This window comes from Polypterus senegalus, chromosome 1, assembly GCF_016835505.1.
Source record: "Polypterus senegalus isolate Bchr_013 chromosome 1, ASM1683550v1, whole genome shotgun sequence".
NCBI classification, from domain to species: domain Eukaryota; kingdom Metazoa; phylum Chordata; class Cladistia; order Polypteriformes; family Polypteridae; genus Polypterus; species Polypterus senegalus.
In genome coordinates, this window is record NC_053154.1 from 156421487 (window position 1) to 156446101 (window position 24615).

General features: G+C 36.2%; 1 protein-coding gene across 1 annotated transcript in view; it reads right to left on the minus strand.

The window, feature by feature from the left end:
- Positions 1–24615, minus strand: part of LOC120533809 (ephrin type-A receptor 3-like) — a 486863-nt gene that overhangs the window by 223140 nt on the left and 239108 nt on the right. The window lies entirely within an intron of this gene.

The following is a 24615-nucleotide window of genomic DNA, read 5'->3' on the forward strand; positions in this document are numbered from 1 at the left end:
CGCAACCAAACTGTAATACTAAGTATGATGAGAAAAGTCGCAAAATCAACCGGAATGTTTAAGTAAATTATACAAAATAAACTCCAATCTAAATCCGTTATGTAGTTCTTTCGTGAAAAGGACAGACATTGGATTATATATATATATATATATATGTATATATATATATATATATATATATATATACACACACACACACATAGTGTAAGCGAAGGTCTGTGAAACAGTTTGCACATTTGTAGCTAGAAATCCACAAAGGGAGAAAATGAGTCACGCATCATAAAATAGTTTTTTATTTCAAAGCTTTCGACAACCTACCAGGTGTCATCATCAGAAAAAATGATTAGACATACATGAATCAAAGACAATATATAGAAGGTGAAGTTTGAGGGTAAGTTTGCAAGTGGAGGGTAATAATAATGCGAGTTTCCAAAAGTATTGTTTATAAACTGTTTTTTAAGAACAGAAAGATATGGAAGATGATGATCCACTGTGGAAACCCCTAACGGGAGAAGCCAAAAGAAGAAGAAAGATGTTCTTCTTCTTAAGCTTGCATATCCTGGTTTCAAATACATATATAGTATTGTACCTCATTTATGCATGAGAAGCAGTCAGTGGGCTTACCTAAGGATCAGGGGTTGACAAAGTGCACTAATGTCTTTTGTCTCTCTTCTGCAGATCACCAGAACAAAAGACCATCTATACCGCAACCATTTTCTACTTCTGTCTCCAGACGATTCCCTCCTACTGACCTCACTTCCACCTGTTCCCCGTTGGACCTTCCTCTTCCTATAAACCCAGCCACCAGCCTTTCCCAGTTAGCCCCTCTTTGGACACAGTCTTTTGAGTCTATTTCAGTTTGTTTCACTACACCATTTACAATACAAACCTTTTTCTGTTCTTTGTGTTTTGACTTTTACTCTCTCTCTCTTTGTATATATATATATATAAATATATACAGTGGTGTGAAAAACTATTTGCCCCCTTCCTGATTTCTAATTCTTTTGCATGTTTGTCACACAAAATGTTTCTGATCATCAAACACATTTAACCATTAGTCAAATATAATACAAGTAAACACAAAATGCAGTTTTTAAATGATGGTTTTTATTATTTAGGGAGAAAAAAAAATCCAAACCTACTTGGTCCTGTGTGAAAAAGTAATTGCCCCCTTGTTAAAAAATAACCTAACTGTGGTGTATCACACCTGAGTTCAATTTCTGTAGCCACCCCAGGCCTGATTACTGCCACACCTGTTTCAATCAAGAAATCACTTAAATAGGAGCTGCCTGACATAGAGAAGTAGACCAAAAGCACCTCAAAAGCTAGACATCATGCCAAGATCCAAAGAAATTCAGGAACAAATGAGAACAGAAGTAATTGAGATCTATCAGTCTGGTAAAGGTTATAAAGCCATTTCTAAAGCTTTGGGACTCCAGCGAACCACAGTGAGAGCCATTATCCACAAATGGCAAAAACATGGAACAGTGGTGAACCTTCCCAGGAGTGGCTGGCCGACCAAAATTACCCCAAGAGCGCAGAGACGACTCATCCGAGAGGTCACAAAAGACCCCAGGACAACGTCTAAAGAACTGCAGGCCTCACTTGCCTCAATTAAGGTCAGTGTTCACGACGAGATTTCCAAGACGCAAACCACTGTTAAGCAAAAAGAACATTAGGGCTCGTCTCAATTTTGCTAAGAAACATCTAAATGATTGCCAAGACTTTAGGGAAAATACCTTGTGGACTGATGAGACAAAAGTTGAACTTTTTGGAAGGCAAATGTCCCGTTACATCTGGCGTAAAAGGAACGCAGCATTTCAGAAAAAGAACATCATACCAACAGTAAAATATGGTGGTGGTAGTGTGATGGTTTGGGGTTGTTTTGCTGCTTCAGGACCTGGAAGGCTTGCTGTGATAGATGGAACCATGAATTCTACTGTCTACCAAAAAATCCTGAAGGAGAATGTCCGCCATCTGTTCGTCAACTCAAGCTGAAGCGATCTTGGGTGCTGCAACAGGACAATGACCCAAAACACACCAGCAAATCCACCTCTGAATGGCTGAAGAAAACAAAATGAAGAGTTTGGAGTGGCCTAGTCAAAGTCCTGACCTGAATCCAATTGAGATGCTATGGCATGACCTTAAAAAGGCGGTTCATGCTAGAAAACCCTCAAATAAAGCTGAATTACAACAATTCTGCAAAGATGAGTGGGCCAAAATTCCTCCAGAGCGCTGTAAAGACTCATTGCAAGTTATCGCAAACGCTTGATTGCAGTTATTGCTGCTAAGGGTGGCCCAACCAGTTATTAGGTTCAGGGGGCAATTATTTTTCACACAGGGCCATGTAGGTTTGGATTTTTTTCTCCCTAAATAATAAAAACCATCATTTAAAAACTGCATTTTGTGTTTACTTGTATTATATTTGACTAATGGTTAAATGTGTTTGATGATCAGAAACATTTTGTGTGACAAACATGCAAAAGAATAAGAAATCAGGAAGGGGGCAAATAGTTTTTCACACCACTGTATATATATATATATATATATATATATATATATATATATATATATTATATACTGTATATACACATACTAGCAAAATACCCGCACTTCGCAGCGGCAAAATACTGCCTTAAAATTTTTATTAAGAAGAAAAGTAAACCTTTTTAAACTGAGGGAAAATATACCAATAATTATTTGTTAAGGATCTCCTTGTATGCCACGTTGTCAGTTCGGCCCTCCGGTTGTAATGTGACAAAGCTGTGCGCTGAGCTTACTCTTGAGCATGTAAGCAACATCCAGTTGGCCATGTGAAAAGCAATCTTGCCTCAAATCTCACAGCTTGGATTGCTGCTTTCATAATCGGTTTGAGTTTCATGGTTTGTTTCAATTACGTTAGTATTTAAAGGACTTGTTGTGTTGAAGTGACATTCGGCATCTGTCAAGCATTGTAAGCATAGAACCGGTTTCATCGATAACTTCGCATCCAGCTTTAGAGAGTTTAAACATTCATAAACATGAAAGTGTCCACTACTCAAATCGTCACCTGTGAATCTAAGATGTTTAAGAGGCATTAGCGGTTGTCCAAAGGTGTAAAATATTTGGCCATTTCGGTACACTTGAAAGCAACAACCGAACAATTCAGCGGCAGCCATCAACTCACATGCAGAAACATAGGTGAAGGGCTTAAGCGTTTGACTCTTATAGTGTTCCTGTGTAGTATAATTATCTCCTGTACCGTCATCAGTCCACACTTTCAACCTGTCCTAGTCATTCAATACATAAGACACAATCTCCGGATATCAAGAGTGAGCCTGATATGGCCGTGCAATATGTAACACAGAGAATGGAAAAGGCAGGCGCCATCTCCGGGCATGGAAACCACTCGGTAAGTGATAGTTCTTTGATCGATGGTGATCACCTCGATAGACATGTTAATGGGGGTACGGTTGGAACGATAAAGGAAATGGGTACCTGAACAATGTAAAGTAAGTCTAAAATACCTATACAATAACTATAATGATAATAAACTAATAATAAAACACAGAAGCTGTGGATTAAATAAAAAGGCTCCAGTTATCAGCAGGGAGACGCGAATACCATGGTGAAGCAAGGAAGTGAATGAAGAGACGGACGGCCTTATATACGCAGGCAGCGTGGGGATGGGGGACCCAATGCCGCCTCACACAGTGACCGAGCTGCAGCCTATGGATGTATATATGTACGTAAGTAGGATTCAGTTAGCGTTTGGAACCCGCGTACCAAATTTCTTGAAGATGGGCCCATAGGTAACAAAGACCGTTGGAAAGTTCAATATGGCAGCCGACAGTGGCGTCATGCCACCGAAATAAGTATGTACATCGGTTTCGGTTAACGCAGGGAAGCCGCCTACCAAATTTCATGAAGATGGGGCCATAAATAAGAAAGTTTAACATGGCGGACATTGTCGACCGTTATGACCGTTACGCATAGAATTTCTAAATGAAACCTGCTTAACTTTTGTTAAGTAAGCTGTAAGGAATGAGCCTGCCAAATCTCAGCCTTCTACCTACACGGGAAGTTGGAGAATTAGTGATGAGTGAGTCAGTGAGTTAGTCAGTCAGTGAGGGCTTTGCCTTTTATTAGTATACTAGCAAAATACCCTCGCTTCGCAGCAGAGAAGTAGTGTGTTAAAGAAGTTATGAAAAAGAAAAGGAAACATTTTAAAAATAACATAACATGATTTTCAATGTAATTGTTTTGTGACTGTTATGAGTTTTGCTGTCATCAAGGATTTGATTATCATTATTTCTTTCAATCAGGTTCGTATTTGGAGGATGTCTTGTGTTCAGTTTGTGCCAAACACTATTCTATCCCTGACCATCTCATCTTCGTTTGCATAAACACAGTCCTTCACCAGCAATTTTAACTCCGTTACAAAGTGATCAAAAGTCTCGTTTATACCCTGCGTCTTCTCATTAAACTTGTCTCGCGCGAATGTCGTATTCGTCATAGGCATGACAAACGCCAGCAGCAGCAGGTCTATGAACTTAATTTAAACTTAAGGTTTACACCGTGCTTTGTTTCCGCAGTAGTTGCAATTATGAATATGCTTGTATGCGTCACTCGCTTCATATTCTTTTGCTGCCTTCTCAATTGTGTAATGCGTTTTTTGTTCAGCGCTCTTTGGACCTCTTGCTTGTTCTTTGCGTACTGCGTTCACAGTCAGTTCACGTGAGCTGCTCAGAGTACATGCATCGAAGGTTTTCAGCTATGCTTGTGCTATCTCATGCAATCTTGCGATGTCCACGGCTTTATTTAATGTTAGCTAAGACACGGCACTTAAAAGTTTCTCTCACACTTTTGCTGAGTTTGTGCCAAACACTATTCTATCCCTGACCTTCTCATCTTCGTTTGCATAAGCACAGTCCTTCACCCGCGAATACTTAGCGGCAGCGTGTCTATTGGATTGCTGCTGACAGACGGCCTTATATGGGCAGCCACTCAATTACGTGGGAGGCGTGACAATGAGGGACGCAACTCCGCCTCACACGGCGACCGACCTGCAGGCTATGGCTGTATATATGTACGTAAGTAGGTTCCATTGTAGGTCATTCCATGACCGTTATGCGTAGAATTTCAAAATGAAACCTGCCTAACTTTTATAAGTAAGCTGTAAGGAATGAGCCTGCCAAATTTCAGGCTTCTACCTACACGGGAAGTTGGAGAATTAGTGATGAGTCAGTGAGTGAGTGAGTCAGTCAGTCAGTGAGGGCTTTGCCTTTTATTAGTATAGATTATTCTTACCTAATTTTAATTTGTTTTTCTTTTCTTGCAACTATATCTTTGAGATCATGTAAAGCACTGAATCCTGTATATGAAAATATCCTATAGAAATAAATGTTATTATTGTAGGAATAACAGATCTACAATTATTGTGAGTCAGTTAGTCTGAGGGCTTTGCCTTATATTAATATAGATAGATAGATAGATAGATAGATAGATAGATAGATAGATAGATAGATAGATAGATAGATAGATAGATGTACTAGCAGAATACCCGCGCTTCGCAGCGGAGAAGTAGCGTGTTAAAGAAGTTATGAAAAAGAAAAGGAAAAATTTTAAAAGTAATGTAACATGATTGTTAATGTAATTGTTTTGTCTTTGATATGAGTGTTGTTGTCATATCTCTATATCTATATATATCTATATCTATATATATATCTATATATATATCTATATATATATATATATATATATATATATATAGCAAAATACCAGCTTGGCAGCGGAGAAGTAAAAAGAAAAGGAAACATTTTAATAATAATGTAACATGATTGACAATGTAATTGTTTTGTCATTGTCATGAGTGTTGCTGGCATATATATATATATATACATATATATATACATACATACATGTGTACATATATACACACACACATATACTATGGGGTGCCAAACAGGCAAATAAATTGATTTTGTGAATAGTCGGCGTCAGAATATATAAAGTCAAATTTGAATATATAAAGTCACTGTCGGAATATATAAAGTCAAAACCTGAATATACAAAGTCAGCGTCGGAATTTATAACGTCAATACTGATTATATAAAGTAAACATCGGAGTATATAAACTCACTCCTGAATACATAAAGTGAAAGTCAAAATCTATTGATTGAAACGACTCTGAACTGAACTAAGTTAACAAAAACGTGTTCAGAAAAATAAATTAAAAAAACACTGTTCGGTTAATGTTTTGAAAATGATGCATGTGCCCTGCCCAGGATTGGTTCCTGCCTTGCGCCCAGTGTTGGCTGGGATTGTCTCCAGCAGACCCCCGTGCCCCTGTGGTCGGATTCAACGTGTTGGGAAATGGATGGATATTCCAGCGTTGACTTTGTATATTCCGACGCTGACTTTATATATTGAAGTTTTGACTTTATATATTGCAGCGCTTACTTTATGGCCTGTATTCCGACGCTGACTTTATATACTCAGGTTTTGACTTTATATATTTGGGAATTACTTTAGGCTATATATTCAAGTTTTGACTTTATATATTCCAGCGCTGACTTTATATAATCAAGTTTTGACTTTATATATTTGCGAATGACTTTATATATACAAGTTTTGACTTTATATAGTTAAATGCAGTCATCATTGCATAACTTTTTCTTTACCATAGAAATTTAAAGACTAAATTCAACTTCCATTCCTAACAAAGATATTTCTGGTGACTAAATAGAAGCTACTTATATCCAAATTCGAGCTATTGTGCTGTCGCCTGCCTGCCTGAATAAATCACCCTCGCTTCGCTCTTACTTTTTTACCGTTCATTTAATCATGGCTAGTGGCGGAAAAATTATAAAATGGAAGGAGGATTACACTGAGTATGGCTTTACCAAAACAATTATTGATGGCGAATCGATTATTCATAAAGCTTGAATTGGTGATCTGTTTTTCTGTGTTAACCTCATATTTTTCATACTTCTTCTCAAACCAAGGGGGTGCGAGGCTAAAATGAATCGTGAAGCGCTGATCAATGTAATCGGTGTACCAGGAAATCATGCATTGACAGAAGTTCCCCTTTGCTTGTGATTAAATGCGTGATTTTTAACGCGTTATGGAGCACATGCATCGAAGCTTCTCAGCTGTGCTTGTGCTAAGAAAATGAACTATTTTAAAAATAACATGATTGTCAATGTAACCTTTTGTAAGTAGTGCCTGGAGGATTCAGTGTGGAGAAACTCTAGACACAGCATGTGTATTAACTTGTGGATTTTTCTGTGAGTATCTGGTGGCAGCGTCACAAAGTCGTAACACTGCATTAGTTGCGGAGCGCAGCTCAGAGCGAAATGAGATAAATGGGAGGGGAGATGATGACGTGACTCCCCCACCGCCTTAACTGTCAATCCCCCACAAACACAGTCTCTCGGAACTTGCATAAACACAGCACCTCACCTGCAATTTTAACTTAGTTACAAAGTGATCAAAACTCTCATTTATATCCTGCGTCCTCTCATTAAATTTGTATCCCGCATTACCCGTGGGCATGACAAACGCCAGCGGCAGCCTGTCTATGAACTTAATTTAAAGTTTAGGTTTACACCGTGCTTTGTTTCCGAAGTAGCAGCACTCATGAATATAGTTATATATGTCACTCGCTCGCTTCTTATTGTTTCGCTGCCTTCTGAATTATATAATGCATATTTTCTTCAGCGCTTTTTGGAGCTCTTCCTGGTTTTCTACGTACTGCGTTGACAGTCAGTTCACGTGATTACGTGGGAGGCGTGATGATGTCACACGAAACTCCGCCCCCACGGCTTTCGAGCTCAACTCCATTACAGTATATGTACAAAAATAGCTTCCAGTTATGACCATTACGCATAGAATTTCAAAATGAAACCTGCCCAACTTAGGAATGAGCCTGTCAAATTTCAGCCTTCTACCTACATGGGAAGTTGGAGAATTAGTGATGAGTCAGTCAGTGAGTGAGTGAGTCAGTCAGTCAGTCAGTGAGTGAATGAGTGAGTGAGTCAGTAAGGGCTTTGCCTTTTTTTAGTATAGATATATATATATATATATATATATATTTATATTTATATATATATATACACACACACATTATGAGGGGCCGTTCTGGAAAAAAAAAGGTTCGTACATATATAAATTGGTTCAGATGTATATATTGGTTCAGATACATTGGTTGGAATATATACATTGGTTTTAATACATCCGTTCAGATATATATATCGGTTCAGATATATACTGTATATTGGTTGGGATACATTGGTTGAGATATATATATATTGGTTGATAAACATTGGTTAGGATATATATATATATATATATATATATATATTATATATATATTGGTTTAAATAGATTGGTTTAGATATATACATCCGTTTAGATATATATTGGCTGAGATAGATTCGTATGGATAAAGGTCAGTTCAGATATATACATTGGTTTGAATAGATTAGATGGAATTTACGGGTAGGCACAGCGCGGCCACCCATGTTTAGCATCTCCCCTTCACTTCATCATTGCTTCAATACTGTTGTCATCATTGTATATATTTTATACAAGTAGCATATGCCTGCCTGCCACGTATTGTTTCGTATGCCGTCTTGGTTGGGGGTCCTCGATTTCAAAGCAGTTTTTTTCCTTTCATTATTTAAAACACTTGCACAGATACCCGCCTCCTCACCTCGCTCCGTTCCGCCCCGGCTCAATGCACCCGCCTCACTCACTCCCTAATGTCCCTCCCATGACAGATTCTTCTCAAAAGCTGAGTAACCAGGAAGCATTAATAGAAGTACTTCCCATTTTTTCACCTCAACAGACGCTGGTTTATCATTGACCGAAAGCCGCCCTGGTGATTTCTGTTATTCCATATTGGCAGCTTTTCATTAAAGGCTGATCTGTTAAAGCAAGGAACTTAGTTCTATTTGCTGAAAGGATGTTATGGTGGAAAATACTGGAGTTGCTCTGTTTCTTTTAAATGCTGATCAGGGATCAGAATAACTAGAATATTCCTGCTTCACGAATAACTGATGTCTAACTATTTTCATAGTAAAACTGAAAAAAACGCACACACTGACATGAGAAGAGAATATGTAAACTGGCCTGTCTGAACAGATTTAAAGTGCTTACGCATAAAAACAGAGTGTCCTGTCAAAATAAGAGACTCTTTCGCCTTCTTAACGTGAATCATCTTAAAATGAAATGCTGCCAAAAAGGAATAATAGAAATCACCACGCTGCTTTCAATCTTTGATGAATTAACGTTTTATGGGGTGAAAAAAATCACACCTGACAGATACACTTAATCAATAGTGTGTGCGACCCACGATTTGTGAGTATGAGTGTGTGTATGTGCGTCTGTTTATGTACCTGCGTGTGTACGTGTGCATGTATGTGGTTTTGTTAGTTTTAATATAAAAACAGTTAAACACCCGTTTTATTGTGAAGCATGGATATTCTGATCATTCTGATCCCTGATAAACATTCAGAAGAAACAGCGTTATTCCAGCATTTTCCTAAATAACATCCTTTCAGCAAACGGGACTAATGTCCTTGCTTTAACAGATCAGCCTTTAATGAAATGCTGCCAATATGGAATAACAGAAATCACCAGTGTGTGTGACCCACGATTTGTGAGTTTGAGTGTATTTGTGTGTGTGCGTGCGTGTACGTGCGTGTGTATGTGTGCATGTGTGTGGTTTTGTCAGTTTTACTATAAAAACAGTTAAACACCCGTTATTTGTGAAGCAGGGATATTCTGATCCCTGATCACTGATAAACATTCAGAAGAAACAACGCTATTCCAGTGTTTTCCTCCATTTTGGCAAACAGGACTAATGTCTTTGCTGAAACAGATCACCCTTTAATGAAATGCTGCCAATAAGGAATAACAGAAATCACTGGACAGCTTTCGGATAATGATAAACCAGCGTCTGTTAAGGTGAGAAAATGTGAGGTACTGCGGTTGCTATCAATGCTTCCTGGTAACTCAGCTTTTGAGAAGAATCTGTCATGGGAGAGACAAGAAGGAGCGAGTGAGGTGGGTGCATTGAGCCAGGGTGGTACGGAGCGAGGTGAGGAGGCGGGTATCTGTACAAGTGTTTTAAATAATGAAAGAAAAAAAACTGCTTTGAAATCGAGGACCCTCAACCAAGACAGCGTAGGAAACAATACGTGGCAGACAGGCATATGCTACTTATATAAAATACACACAATAATGACAACAATATTGAAGCAATGATGAAGCGAAGAGGAGATGCTAAACCTAGGTGGCCGCGCTGTGCCTGCCTGTAAATTTCAACCGATCTATTCAAACCAATGTATATTTCTGAACCGACCTATATATCCAAACGGATCTATCTCAACCAATATATATATCTGAACAGATGTATCTGAACCGATGTATATATCTAAACCAATCTATTTAAACCAATATATATATATATATCTAACCAATGTATATCAACCAATGTATATATCTGAACGGATGTATTCAAACCAATGTATATATCTAAACCAATGTATCTGAACCGATATATATATCTGAATGGATGTATTAAAACCAATGTATATATTCAAACCAATGTATCTGAACCAATCAATATATTTACGAACCAATCTTTTTTTCCTGAACGGCCCCTCATAATATGTATATGTATATAAAAAAAGTATGTGTACACATGCTATATATAACTGCATATACTGTACACTACATTATATATATATATATATATATATAACCACCTTAATAAAATAAGAGATTGTGTGTTGGTGTGTATGTTTTTGTGTCCGGTTGTTATGTCTGTCATTCCAAAAGACACAACAAAAATACGAATGTACGAAAGCATTTTATTGCTTCATGTATTAAAAAATACATTGCAATAGATGGTGCACTGCAAATGTTAACGCTTCAGTCTATGTGGATTATTTAAATTTCAATCCATGTTCGATAAGTAGCAAAGCTCGTATATAAATAAAAGCACAGAGTGCTTCCCAAAGTTAACAAGTTCCTGAAAAATACATACTTAGGAGGGTGAATTTTCATAATATTAACACCAGAATTATTACTTATTTCATAGTAAAATATATTTTAGGTTTCCCGTGGTCCCAAAACTACATCCATTTGTGTTTAAATAACATAAAAATATTGCACATGAAAATTTACATAATTAGTTAAATAACAGTCATTAACACAAAGCCTAATAATACATTGCTCTAAATTTCTTTACCTACACATTGCCACTTCCCTTTCTCACAGTAAAACCAATAGTTTTGGGGGTTTCTTGGGCTTTTCCAAGTACTTCATGATAATTTTTGAAACCTTTTTTCATACGACAATGCAAGAACACAAGAACAGACCAACACATGTCAGAATCCTCACATCTTCACCATGTGCAGCAAGGGATGATTAGATTGCTGAGTGGACAGTTATGCAGTAGCATCAGCTGTGAGGAAGCTGAGATATGGATTGCAAATCAACGACATCTAGAAAGCAATACTCACTTCCACGGACTGCAGTCAGACAAACACAGAATGACTTAAGATGATTGTGTGTTAGCACTAACAGTTTGCATTTGATATAATCATCCAAGACTTGTCTTAGCATCCATGACAATTCAGGTTCATTGTGGTTCATAAGATGAAAAAAAAGGTCTTATAGTCTTTTAAGACCTTTTTTTCCATCTTATTAACCACAATATGTATATATACACACACACATAAATAAATTTGTTTAATCTAGATCTACATGCTTGTGTCTAGAGCCTATCCAGCAGCATATGTTGCAGAGCAGAAAGCAATCCTAAAAAAGGTTCTAATCTATTGCAGGGTACACTTATCTACATAAAACTAACAAATCAACAAATAAATATTCAATTTTCACTTTAATATTTCCTGTCATCTGTTAGTAATTTTATTAAAAAAAACTGACTTCTAATTATCATATATTTTTATTATGATTGTAAAGACACTTGCAAATAGTAAACACTTTAAGATATGTAATAATCAGAACATTTAGTAAATGAATATGATGTGCTAATAAAGATAAACTCTTAAAAAGATTTTCAACATGTGAAGACAAACATTTAGCATATTAGTAAAACAATTATAGCTAAAGGTTTAATGAACTGACAATCAATTTTGCACTAGGTATCCTAGGCACAGTTTAATTTAATATAGTTATATTTTAAAAATTGAATCTAAAACACTATTTGTAGAATGAAACTGAAAAGTTTAAATAGTTGAGTAAGATTAATCACTAATACAGCAACTATACTTGATATTTTGAGCAGCATAATATAAAATTATTATATCATTTGAATTAAAAAGAAGCCAAAATATTGTGCAAAAAACTCTCTTTATGTTTACTTAAATGGAAGCTAGCTATACCTTAATGCAATCTTACTGAATGCATAATAAAACAAACCTTCTCTGATATTAATTATTATTAAATAAGGAGTAATAAAGATCACATCTGTGTGCATATGCAACATTAATTTGTAAAAATAAATAAATAAAAAAGGCCCAATTTTACATAAACAAACACTAAAGGCATTCTACTGAAACCCATCTTTTTTACATAATAATAAGTTGGTTAAAAAAGAAAAATCATTACATTTTATGCAAATTTTAAACTATACATAGATACTGTAACATATAAGAAAGAAAACCTAATATAGTATTTTGAAATTTGCAAAAAAATCCAAATTAAAATTAAATAAATAAATAGTAAAAGCTGACAAAAATAATTCAGCAAATTATTACCTTCTCAGCACGTTCCCTCTTTTAATCAAAAAAGTGATTTGCTTTAAGGAAGGCTGATGCATAATGTCTCCAGGAAGCAATAATGTTTTTTATAATCTATCAAATCTGTCCCCATTAATGGCTGGAGAAATATAATTAGTCATTTCAAAAATGTTAGTTATTCAAAACCTTAGTTGTTTTATTGGTGTGCATTTGAATACCACACTTGTTCAGACAAAAGAAAACAATATTGACTGTAATTTCAATTGTGCCAATTCTACTTGAAAATGAACCTAATATTCAATGGTAAGGGAAATTTGAACAGCTTCTCAAATGATTGATTAGCCAATGTCACCCAAATAGGCTGTTTAATACAATGCTTTCTTCTAGACATAAAGTCTTTAATTGTTTAGGTGTTTAAGCGTTTATGATTCACAATGACATTTTTAAATTCAGCACTTGATCTTAAATATGACAAGAAAAGCTCTTTAAGTACAGGAAACCAAACCTAAAGATGCTGTGCTTTGGAGAAGCAAAAGGTAACAATATATTCAGTTGCCCAAAAGACAAGTCCCTTTATGCTGAGATATGGAACTTCATTATATTAATGCTTGAGTATATGAGGTTTTTGGTAATGGATTGACCAATTATTCAGCTTATATTGGTTATTTCTAATGGAAATAAAATATAAACTTGAAGCATGGTAAAATATTTTTATTGAACATACCTCTGTCATCTTAATGAATGTCTTTTGAACAAAGTCAAATTTTATATTTGTGGTCTAAAGTGTGTGTGTGTATATATATATATATATATATATATATATATATATATATATAAACTAATGAAGTGTGAATTCAGCTGACTATAGGTTGGTACAAAATTGGCTCAAACACAGTAAACAAAGGGACAAAGGGTTATGGTGAGACATTTTTCAGAAATAGGTGATGTTAAAAGAGGTGTTCCTCAGGGATCACTACTGGGGCCACTGGTCTTTTTATATAGCAAACAAACAATCTGGACAAGAATGTAATCAATATGCTGGTTACATCTGAAGATGATACCAAAGTAGGTAGAAAGGCAGATAAAGTAGAATGAGCTACATTGCTATGCCATACACAATAAGATGTCTTGAAAGTTCCCATATGAGAAGGACTTAGGGGTCACAATGGGCTCAACACTATTTACATTCAGCCACTAAACAAAAGCGATTAAAAAAGCTAAAAAGATTTTCAATTATATATAACAATTAAGTTATATTGCACTAGTGAAGTGTCATCTGGAGTACTGTGCTCAGTTATGGTCTCTGTAGGAACTGAAAGACAAATTTTATCTTGGTTAATTAATTATAAGTTTTGCTTTCAGCAATATCGGCATTTAATTAGACAATTCAGGAAAACTCCTACTTAATTTATGTTACCTTTCTCTGTTGTAAGAGGTGGGTCTCCAGTCTTTAAACTTATATTAAGGTAACTAAGGCACACACATTTTAAGAAAGAGAATAATTTATTGAAAAACACAAGTATAACAGAAATATGATAAATGCATATATTTATTGATATATAAGACTAGACAAAGACACACTAGACAGACAAACAAACATAACAGACTGTTTACTGGATATCTATGATTCTCCTTGTATTGAAGTGCTGTCTTCCTCTTTGCTGCATGATCCTTTGTGCTGTGTAGTGTTTTCCTCAGTTAGGCCCTTGTCTGTGTCATCTGTAACTTCATAGGAAAAAGCATTACTACTTCTGGCACAAGAGTATAGGTGCAGAAGTTCCCTTCCTGATGTGATGGCTGCTTCTCTGGCTCACAAAGAAAAAAGTGTGGGCTTTAGCTCCCCAAGGAAAAGCAGCTCTGGAGAGTGCAAGATAAGTTCCTTTGGGAATTCCCTTTAGAGAGCCACAGAGTGTCCCAAGAGAATCTTAAGGATGATGCAGAGAGTTTTAAGGGAATGTATAACTTCTCCTGATTGGATTAAAGTCACTTTCATCTACAAAATCAGGGTTTCCTTATAGGAGAGTTCATCAGGCAGTCATTATGCAGTTAAATGACCACCTAAATAAACATGCTATTCTTGATAAATTTCAGTCGGGTTTTAGAACAAATCACAGCACAGAAACTGCACTTGTTAAAGTAGTAAATGACTTGCGGGTAAATGCAGACAGAGGCCATTTATCTGTTCTCATCCTCTTAGATCTGAGAGCTGCATTTGACATCATTGATCACAATATTCTTAGAAATCGCCTTAGTCAATGGGTGGGCCTCTCTGGCAGGGTCTTAAATTGGTTTGAATCCTACCTGACAGGGAGAAAATTTTTTGTTAGTTGTGGGAATTACAACTCGAAGACACATGATATCCGATATGGTGTTCCACAAGGCTCTATCCTGGGTCCGCTGTTATTCTCAATCTACATGCTTCCGTTAGGTCAGATTATCTCAGAGCACAATGTGAGCTACCACAGCTATGCTGATGACACACAGCTGTACTTATCAATAGCTCCTGATGACCCTGATTCTATTGATTCACTAACAGAATGTCTGACTTGTATCTCAGAATGGATGAATAGTAATTTTCTCAAGTTAAATAAAGAGAAAACTGAAATTTTAGTGATCAGCAATAATGGATACAATGAGGCTATTAGAAATAAACTGGATACATTAGGATTAAAAGTCAAGACGGAGGTAAAAATCTTAGGGGTGATTGTTGACTGTAATCTGAATTTTAAATCACATATTAATCAGATCATTAGGACAGCATTTTTCACTTAAGAAACATAAGTAAAGTTAGACCGCTTATATCACTGAAAGATGCTGAGAAATTAGTTCACGCGTTTGTTTTCAGTCGACTAGATTACTGTAACACACTCCTCTCAGGACTACCCAAAAAAGATATAAATCGTTTGCAACTAGTGCAGAATGCAGCTGCTAGAATCCTAACTAGGAAAAGAAAATCGAACACATTTCTCCAGTTTTAATGTCACTACACTGGTTACCTGTGTCATTCAGAATTGACTTTAAAATTCTGCTTATGGTTTATAAAGCCTTAAATAATCTCGCCCTATCTTATATATCGGAATGTCTGACACCTTATATTCCAAATCGTAACCTCAGATCCTCAAATGAGTGTCTCCTTAGAACTCCAAGAACAAAACTTAAAAGAAGTGGTGAGGCGGCCTTCTGCTGCTATGCACCTAAAATCTGGAATAGCCTGCCAATAGGAATTCGCCAGGCTGATACAGTAGAGCACTTTAAAACACTGCTGAAAACACATTACTTTAACATGGCCTTTTATAACTTCATTTTAATCTTAATTTAACTTAATCCTGATACTCTATATGTTCAATTTCCTCAAAATAACTATTCATGGTGGCTCTAAAATCGGTACTGACCCCTACTCTCTTTTCTGTTTCTTTTTCCGGTTTCTTTCCCCTACTCAAAGCTTCATGATGCTCCAACAATGATGGACGGATTAAAAGGCAGAAGTCTACGTGACCATCATCATCATCAAGCCCTTCCGTGAGAACCCTAAATCCAAAGAGGACTGTTTCATTTATGTTAAGTAGAATGCCCAGAGGGGACTGGGCGGTCTCATGGTCTGGAATCCCTACAGATTTTATTTTTTCTCTAGCCGTCTGGAGTTTTTTTGTTTTTTCTGTCCCCCCTGGCCATTGAACCTTACTCTTATTCGATGTTAATTAATGTTGATTTATTTTGTTTTATAATTGTGTCTTTCATTTTTCTATTCTTTAATATGTAAACCACTTTGAGCTACTGTTTGTATGAAAATGTGCTATATAAATAAATGTTGTTGTTGTTGTTGTTGTATCTGTTCATCAGATTCGTAATTCATTGATTTACAGCTCTTTGTTCTTGCTTGAGTCCATTTTACACCTTCTAGCTCAATAAGTCTCCGCAAAAATGTTAGCACAGGCAGGTCGAGGTACGAAGAGTTCATACACTTAAATTGGAAAGTAAGTGGGGAAAAGTGCAGCTGAATATCTGGTAAACCTGCTGCCTTAACAGGCCAGGTGTGACTAAAGCCTAGCAGAATGGGCAATGACCACTTTGTCCTACATCTCCATATTATAAAAAAAAACACATAGCAATACTAGAGAAAGTCCAGAGTAGAGAGACTAAGCTGATTTCAAATTTTGCAAACAGAGATTAAGAGGTGACTGAAGTATTTATAATTACAAAGCAGAATTAATAGTTGTTGTTGTTACTTTGAAATAAATTCTGTAACAAGAACATGGGAATATGGTTGGAAACTTGTTAAGGGCATCTGCACAAATGTTAGAAAGATTTTTTTTAATGCAGAGAATGATAGACACATGAAATCAACACTTTAGGGGCATTCAAATTTCAACTTGATGCTACTTTGGACACTCTAGGTGAATAGGATTGATGAGCTTGTTGGCTGAATGGTCTGTCTGAACTCAATTTTACTAAAGTTCCAGCAAAACATTTTTGTTTGACATGGCTCTTTAACTGCTCCACAGTGTTGTCAAGTTAGGATCTGAATACTTAAAGGTACTAATTTCAACTAATTTGCTAGATTATTTGTTGCCCTATATCCTTAATTGTCTATGCAAAACACATTTGTTAACAATCTAGCAAAATGTATACTTAAAGAGTCTTTAAATGGACTACTGTATCCTCCCTAAAGAGCCAGAAATGTAATTTTAATGTAACAAATGAATTTCACCGTACCGATTCAATTTATCTTAAATAACACCATCATGACTACGTTTAGTATTTACTTGCTAAGTCTGATTTCCTCAAAACTCTTACTCTGAAGTCCAAGAATAAGTCTATCACCCCATCTTTGATCTTTATGTGTAGCTGTTATGCAACTTTTGCAATATGATTGTGAAAACAGCACATAGCATCCTAGATATGGCCTCAGAAGCAGAAGTGCATTGTAAAATGTAAGCATAACTAGACTAAAATTGTACTTCATGTCATGTATTGTGTAATGCAGCATTGTCTTAATTTTCTTAATTGCTTCTGGACATTGTCTGGCCCTGAAGGCGAGGCTCAATCCATTATGAACATTTAATAAGCATTGCACTTATTAGCTAGCTCATAAACCCAAATTATGTAATTTTATTTTTCTGTTTCCCTTTATCTTTGAAATGTATTACTTATTTCCATTAAACTTTACTTCCACATAGCAAATGCTAAATTCTGTCTCATTTAATCTATTGGGAATCTATTGAGGGTAAGGAACCAGCTAATCAATGTAATTTGGTAGCAGCTGTCAAATAAAAAATCCTGTTTGTTATAATTTTATTTTAATGAGGAAACTAAAGGATACCACTGGCTCAAGTACTGCTCTTTGATGGGCCTCCATACTTGGCACCTCCTAATTCAACATTCAAATGAAGTGTGTGTAAATGTGTTTTGTATGATTAAGTGTTTTCTGCCTTCATACTATTATTTCTCATAGCGTCCCTTATCCAAAGGATTTAAAAAGCTAAGTTATCAGAACCTAGTGCACCACATTCAATTTATTATTATGAATTAGTTGGTGTACTATAGTTTGGGTTATTATGTCATTGCTGCTTGCTACCACTGGTTTACACAGGGCATCAAAGTGCTGTAACAGCAGCACCTCTTTTGGTACATATTGGATTTACACTGGTGAACATAATTTGGAATCTGGGATTAAATGGACATGGGGGATGTACAACAGCTTACTAACCCTTTACTTGTGCCCTGTGCCAAAAGCCAACCAAACAGAGGAAACAAAGTTTCCAAAGCTCTGCCCCCACACCCACCTCTACCCCTCCAATGTAAAATAAGAAGAGCAAAATCTCAGAAAAGATCAACTCAGGCATGCTACACAATTGTGTTTCATCACCTATGCACTTAACTTTGCTCACTGTTAGAGTACCTTTATACGTTTTGACAGGTTATATAAGTCCTTCTGAACAGAAAATGCTGGAGCTTAACACATACTGAACAAAGGCCTTCTCAGAATTAGTTTGTTTTCCTGGTGTTTATTTCTCTCATAAAGTTTCTATGTCTTAGTAAAAAAGAAATTCCATTTCCATGTTGATTGTACATCATCATACCTGCAATAGACTGCTGCTTTCCTACTTTTTCTTCTATAATATCCATCCATCCATTATCCAACCCGCTATATCCTAACTACAGGGTCACGGGGGTCTGCTGGAGCCAATCCCAGCCAACACAGGGCGCATTGCAGGAAACAAACCCCAGGCAGGGCACCAGCCCACCACAGTTCTTCTATAATATGCTTCTATTAATTTACATTTAATACAAGTTAAACTAATTGCTTTACAGCTACTGCAGTTAGCACAATCTCACTTTTCCCCATTAAGTTACAATGTCAATTGACTTCTATCATTTAAAAGTTTCCTTACTTTAAAGAGACCTCTGAACAATCAGATGGTACAGGTTTATATAGGGTGGTCCAGATCTAATTATGCAAATTTCATTACGCTATAACTTATTAAGTTTATTACATAGAAAATCACCTGAAAAATCCCGGACCATCGAGAAGTGTGTGAACTGACGACATGAAGAGAGTTTGTGCTGAACTGGAATCATCCCCACATAAATCAAAGTCATCCAGATGATCTGGATCAGCATAATTAGATTTGGACCACCCTGTATATAGTATATGAGTCCATTCCTGAAGCAGACCATTATTTTATCAGATATCTTAGAATTTTATGAACAAAAAGAAGTTTATGTGGATAAGAAAAATAGTATGTTTTAAATAATTTTCATTGTGCTTATTCAAATATTTTTCATTTGACTTTGTGATTAATTCCATTTGAATTTACACAAATGAATGATTTAGGATTATTTCAATTTTATCTGTGCTAGGGTTGCCTTGTACAGAGTATTGTTTTCTTCAGGCTGAACATGAAGTAAATCAATCAATGGCCTAGCAATACACATTTTTGAGAATTTGCTAAATCTGAGTTGGTATCAGCAGAAGTTGACTTGTGGTGTGGTGCACAGTTACTAATTTCATATCCTATGCTGCATGGTTTTTGACAGGAAGACTGCTGGTGCATTAAGGACCCCAGGCATAATCACTAATTGATACATGAAGTTTGCCGGTGACACCTTACATCAGTGGTTAAGCTGTAAATGTCTTTCATGTAAGTTAGTAGAATCAGTTTTAGACCAAGTTAATTTTTAGATCATCCAAACATCATAAATTTTAGATCAATGTCTAAAGCTAAATGCCTATTTCTAGCATCTTTGTTTGTCGTGACAATTTAACTTTACAAAAGATTTCCTGTTTTGATGTACTATAGTTGACTTTTTTTGTCAAATGTCTTGTGTGCCAAGTTGACATATATAATCATTTTTCCACATGGTTGGAAGGGTTTCAGGGTTCTTGTGTGGTATGTGTTTCACTTATGTCTTTAACTTAACTTCTCTCTCTTTTTCAGTTCATTTAGAAATAGAAGAAAAGATGCCTCAAATGGAGAAATTTAATGGAAAACCAGCAGTTATAGAACTGGACTAATATTGTTTACATCATTCAGCTATTTGTAAATCGACCTCTGGCCCTCGTCTGCTGTCAAAAGGAAGGGGTCAAAATCAGCAAGGCCAATCTTTCCACATATTTCATATGCTACGGTTACACATAGGACAAGGAGGCCTCAGAAGAAAGGCTTTAGCTTTCTTGTGTTAAATAGCTAGAAGAATATAATTTTCATTATCTAGCTTCCGTATTTAATTTCCAAACACAATTACAATGTAAGGGAGTCTAATAACATTTTTTTTACACTTAATTCAAAATCAAATATAACTAAAAATAAACTGCTCAAAAAATTAAAGGAACATTTTGAGAACACATCAGATCTTAATGGGGAAAAAAATTCTGCAGGATATTTATACTGATATGGACTGGGTAATGTGTTAGGAATGAAACGATGCCACATTGTTTGATGGAAATGAAAATTATCAACCTACAAAGGGCTGAATTTTTGCTGAAATTTCATTGCAGCAGCTCAAAATAGTACTCAACAGTTTGTATGGTGCCCATGTGCTTGTATGCATGCCTGACAACGTCGGGGCATGCTCCTAATGGCACAACGGATGGTTTCCTAGGGGATCCCCTCCGAGATCTGGACCAGGGCATCACTGAGCTCCTGGACAGTTTGAGGTGCAACCTGGCAGCGTCAGATGGACTGAAACATAATATCCCATAGGTGTTCTGTTGGATTTAGGTTAGGAGAGCTTGGGGGCCAGTCAATGGTATCAATTCCTTCATCCACAAGGAACTGCAGGCATACTCTCGCCACATGAGGCCGGGCATTGTCATGCACCAGGAGGAACCCAGGACCCACTGCACCAGTATAGGGTCTGACAATGGGTCCAAGGATTTCATTCTGATACCTAATGGCATTCAAGGTGCCATTGTCTAGCCTGTAGAGGTCTGTGTGCCCCTCCATGGATATGCCTCCCCAAACCATCACTGACCCACCACCAAACTGGTCACGCTGAACAATGTTACAGGTAGCACAACGTTCTCCATGGCTTCTCCAGACCCATTCACGTGTGTCACACGTGCTCAGGGTGAACCTGCTCTCATCTGTGAAAAGCACAGGGCGCCAGTGGTGGACCTGCCAATTCTGGTATTCTATGGTAAATGCCAGTCAAGCTCCACGGTGCTGGGCAGTGAGCCCAGGGCCCACTTGAGGAGATCAGGCCCTCAGGCCACCCTCATGAAGTCTGCTTCTGATTGTTGGGTCAGAGACATTCACACCAGTGGCCTGCTGGAGGTTATTTTGTAGGGCTCTGGCAGTGCTAATCCTGTTCCTCCTTGCCCAAAGGAGCAGATACCAGTCCTGTTCATAGGTTAAGGACCTTCTATGGCTCTGTCCAGCTCTCCTAGAATAACTGCCCGTCTCCTGGAATCTCCTCCACGCCTTTCAGACTGTACTGGGAGACACAGCAAAACTGGCAATGGCACGTATTGAAGTGCCATCCTGAAGAAGCTGGACTATCTGTGCAACCTCTGTAGGGTCCAGGTATTGCCTCATGCTACCAGTAGTGACAATGACCATAGCCAAATGCAAAACTAGTGACAAAATCAGTCAGAAATGATGAGGAGGGAAAAATGTCAGTGGCCTCCACTAGTTAAACCATTCCTACTTTGGGGGTCATCTCATTGTTGCCCCTCTGGTGCACCTGTTGTTAATTTCATTAACACCAAAGCAGCTGAAACTGATTAACAACCCCCTCTGCTAAACTGACCAGAACAATATCCAAGAAGATTTATTGACTTGATGCTATACTTTGATTAAAAAGTGTTCCTTTAATTTTTTGAGCAGTATATAAGCACTGTAATTCAAAGTCAAATAAATGAAATGTTTTGTAAGAGGAGTGCTTTTTTATATATTGAGGCTTATTAAGTTTAATGCATTTAAATGAGTACTTTATAGGAAGACATCTTAAAATGCTGTCAAAATAAACACCTAATTTTAGAGCAATTCTAGTTACAGCACAAAGTATGGCCTCTGTTTTCTTACTAAAACATAGTTTAAACTTATTATTACTATTCTCTTAATAATAGCCAAATGAAGCAGACTGGAAAGTGATATCACATTCTTTCATGCCATCTCAGTAGATACAAAAACTTGATTTACTGGACTCCTGATTCTTATTACTTGCTGTCAGTCTAAGAATTAGATATCAGTTCCATTTTTCCTATTGGATTACTTTATCAGTCAGCAAAAGTGTTTTTTTTATTTCTGATTCTTTGGCATTTTTTAAAGTTTTGAAATTCCATACATATTGTAATAATCACATTTTTAAGTTAATATAACTTGTGGTTTTAACCTAAAGAATATACATCTCCCATGTGCTAAAAAAATCACTTCAGGTCATAATTTGTTATATTTTTCTAAGTTTATCCTTGTCATCAAATGTTTAAAAGACACAGCTATCTAGCAATCTATATAACAGAAATCCTTAAAAATTTACTGACATTGATTATTTAAAACTTGAGCGTGCTGACCAAAAACAATATTTTCCTGTATTTGAATAAAGTAAGCTTTACATAAAGCATCTCCTTCCCAAATAAACCTAAATAAAACTAAAAGAAATTTACCATAACACAATAATACCACATCCTATGTTAAGGTTAGAATGCTGATGTTTAGTGTGCAAATTAAATCAACAACGTTTCAAGGTTTACTGGTTTGAAAATAAACAATATCTTGAAGATACTGTAAGAAGTTTGAAATGTCGAAAACAATTCTACCTAATATTAGTAGAAATTAATTTACATATTTTTACATATTAAACACGATAACATAAGATCAGCTTTCAATGGATCACTCCCTGTGCATATCACTTTAGTACATTAATATTAATGCCAGTACAGGAATCTTCTAAATTGAGTTTTACAATGACTTCTACAAACTGTCCTTCAGACAGCATTTCTAATCAACTTATTGAAGCACTCACCTGCAGTAGTTACACAGCTCATACTGAATATAATTAAAAATCTTTATTGATCAGCATTGATCTTGATTCATTTATCATGTTCCTTGAATTGAACTCTTCTAAATCTGATATGGAAGCCTTTAGGAGAAATTTCAGCCTGATTTTCATCCCGGTCAAGGCATAGACACAGCCTTATCTTGGGGTGGAAGTGATATTCTTATTTCCTCAACTACAGAAATAAATCCATCATCATTATGTTTTAGGTTTAATCACAAATCTTTATACTATTGCCCATGCCGTTCTACAACATTGACGTGAAAATTCAGTTTGACTCTAAGGCACTGCTCTGTTTCACTTCATACTGTATTCATCATACGATGTGAAATCTATACAGCACTCCACAGTTCCCTTTTGCATTTAACAATGCTGTCTTTCACATTTTAGTTATTTTTTGTCTTCACAAGTTGTCATTAGGCAACCTAGTTCAGAAAGATTTGTATGGTAATGAAAATTAATTAAATTTATCATTTAAACAAATTAATACCACATCTTTTGTTAATTGAGGGACATTTTTTGCAACTTTAAATTAATTGAATAGAACTTATCTAATTCATCCATGAGCTGCTACATTTAAGACTTTAAAGGAAGTTTCTTAGTATGAAGGCAATTGAAAAACGTAATTTTTTATCAAACAGAATTAACTAATACAATACATAATTGTCTGACTTTCAGACTACCATTGTCTATCATTAATGCAGATGGCAGCACAATTAAATGCATAACAGTATAACTCTCATTTTCTGGAACCACTTTTCTAGGTGAGGATTGTGAGAACAGCATAACTCCATGGTCTTAAATGAATACATTGTTTTCAATAAAGCTCATAGGCATTTTAAAATTCCCCCTTTAACATGTAAAATGTTAAAATGCAAATGCAAAATTATAAATGACTTAGCCTTTCCTTACCTTACTTAATTTGTAGAGTGAAAATTACAATCTTAAAGTGCAGCTATGCTTTAAATTCCAAGGATAAATAAAATGTAAGCATTTTTAACAATAAGTTCCGATAACATCCAAGAAGTCTGGAATTATCTCGCTACCAATGCTGGAAAGACTCTGTAGTATACAAGCATTTGTGTTAAGGCTCAGTAGTTATTGTAAACAAAAAAATACTCTAGTTAGAAATTTTCGTAATGTTGCTGAAATTCCACATATCTTTACTTCCAAACTTGTTTAATCCAGTTTAAGGTTGCGGGGCAGAAACCTACCCCTAAAGCATAGGGCCCAGGAATGGAAATAACCCTGTGCCATCCACAAGCATTCATTAGTTCTGAATCATCAGTTTTTCTTAAAAACCCATCAGACTTGGGGAGAATGTGCAAACTCCATGTAAATAGTGACAGAGCTGTGATTC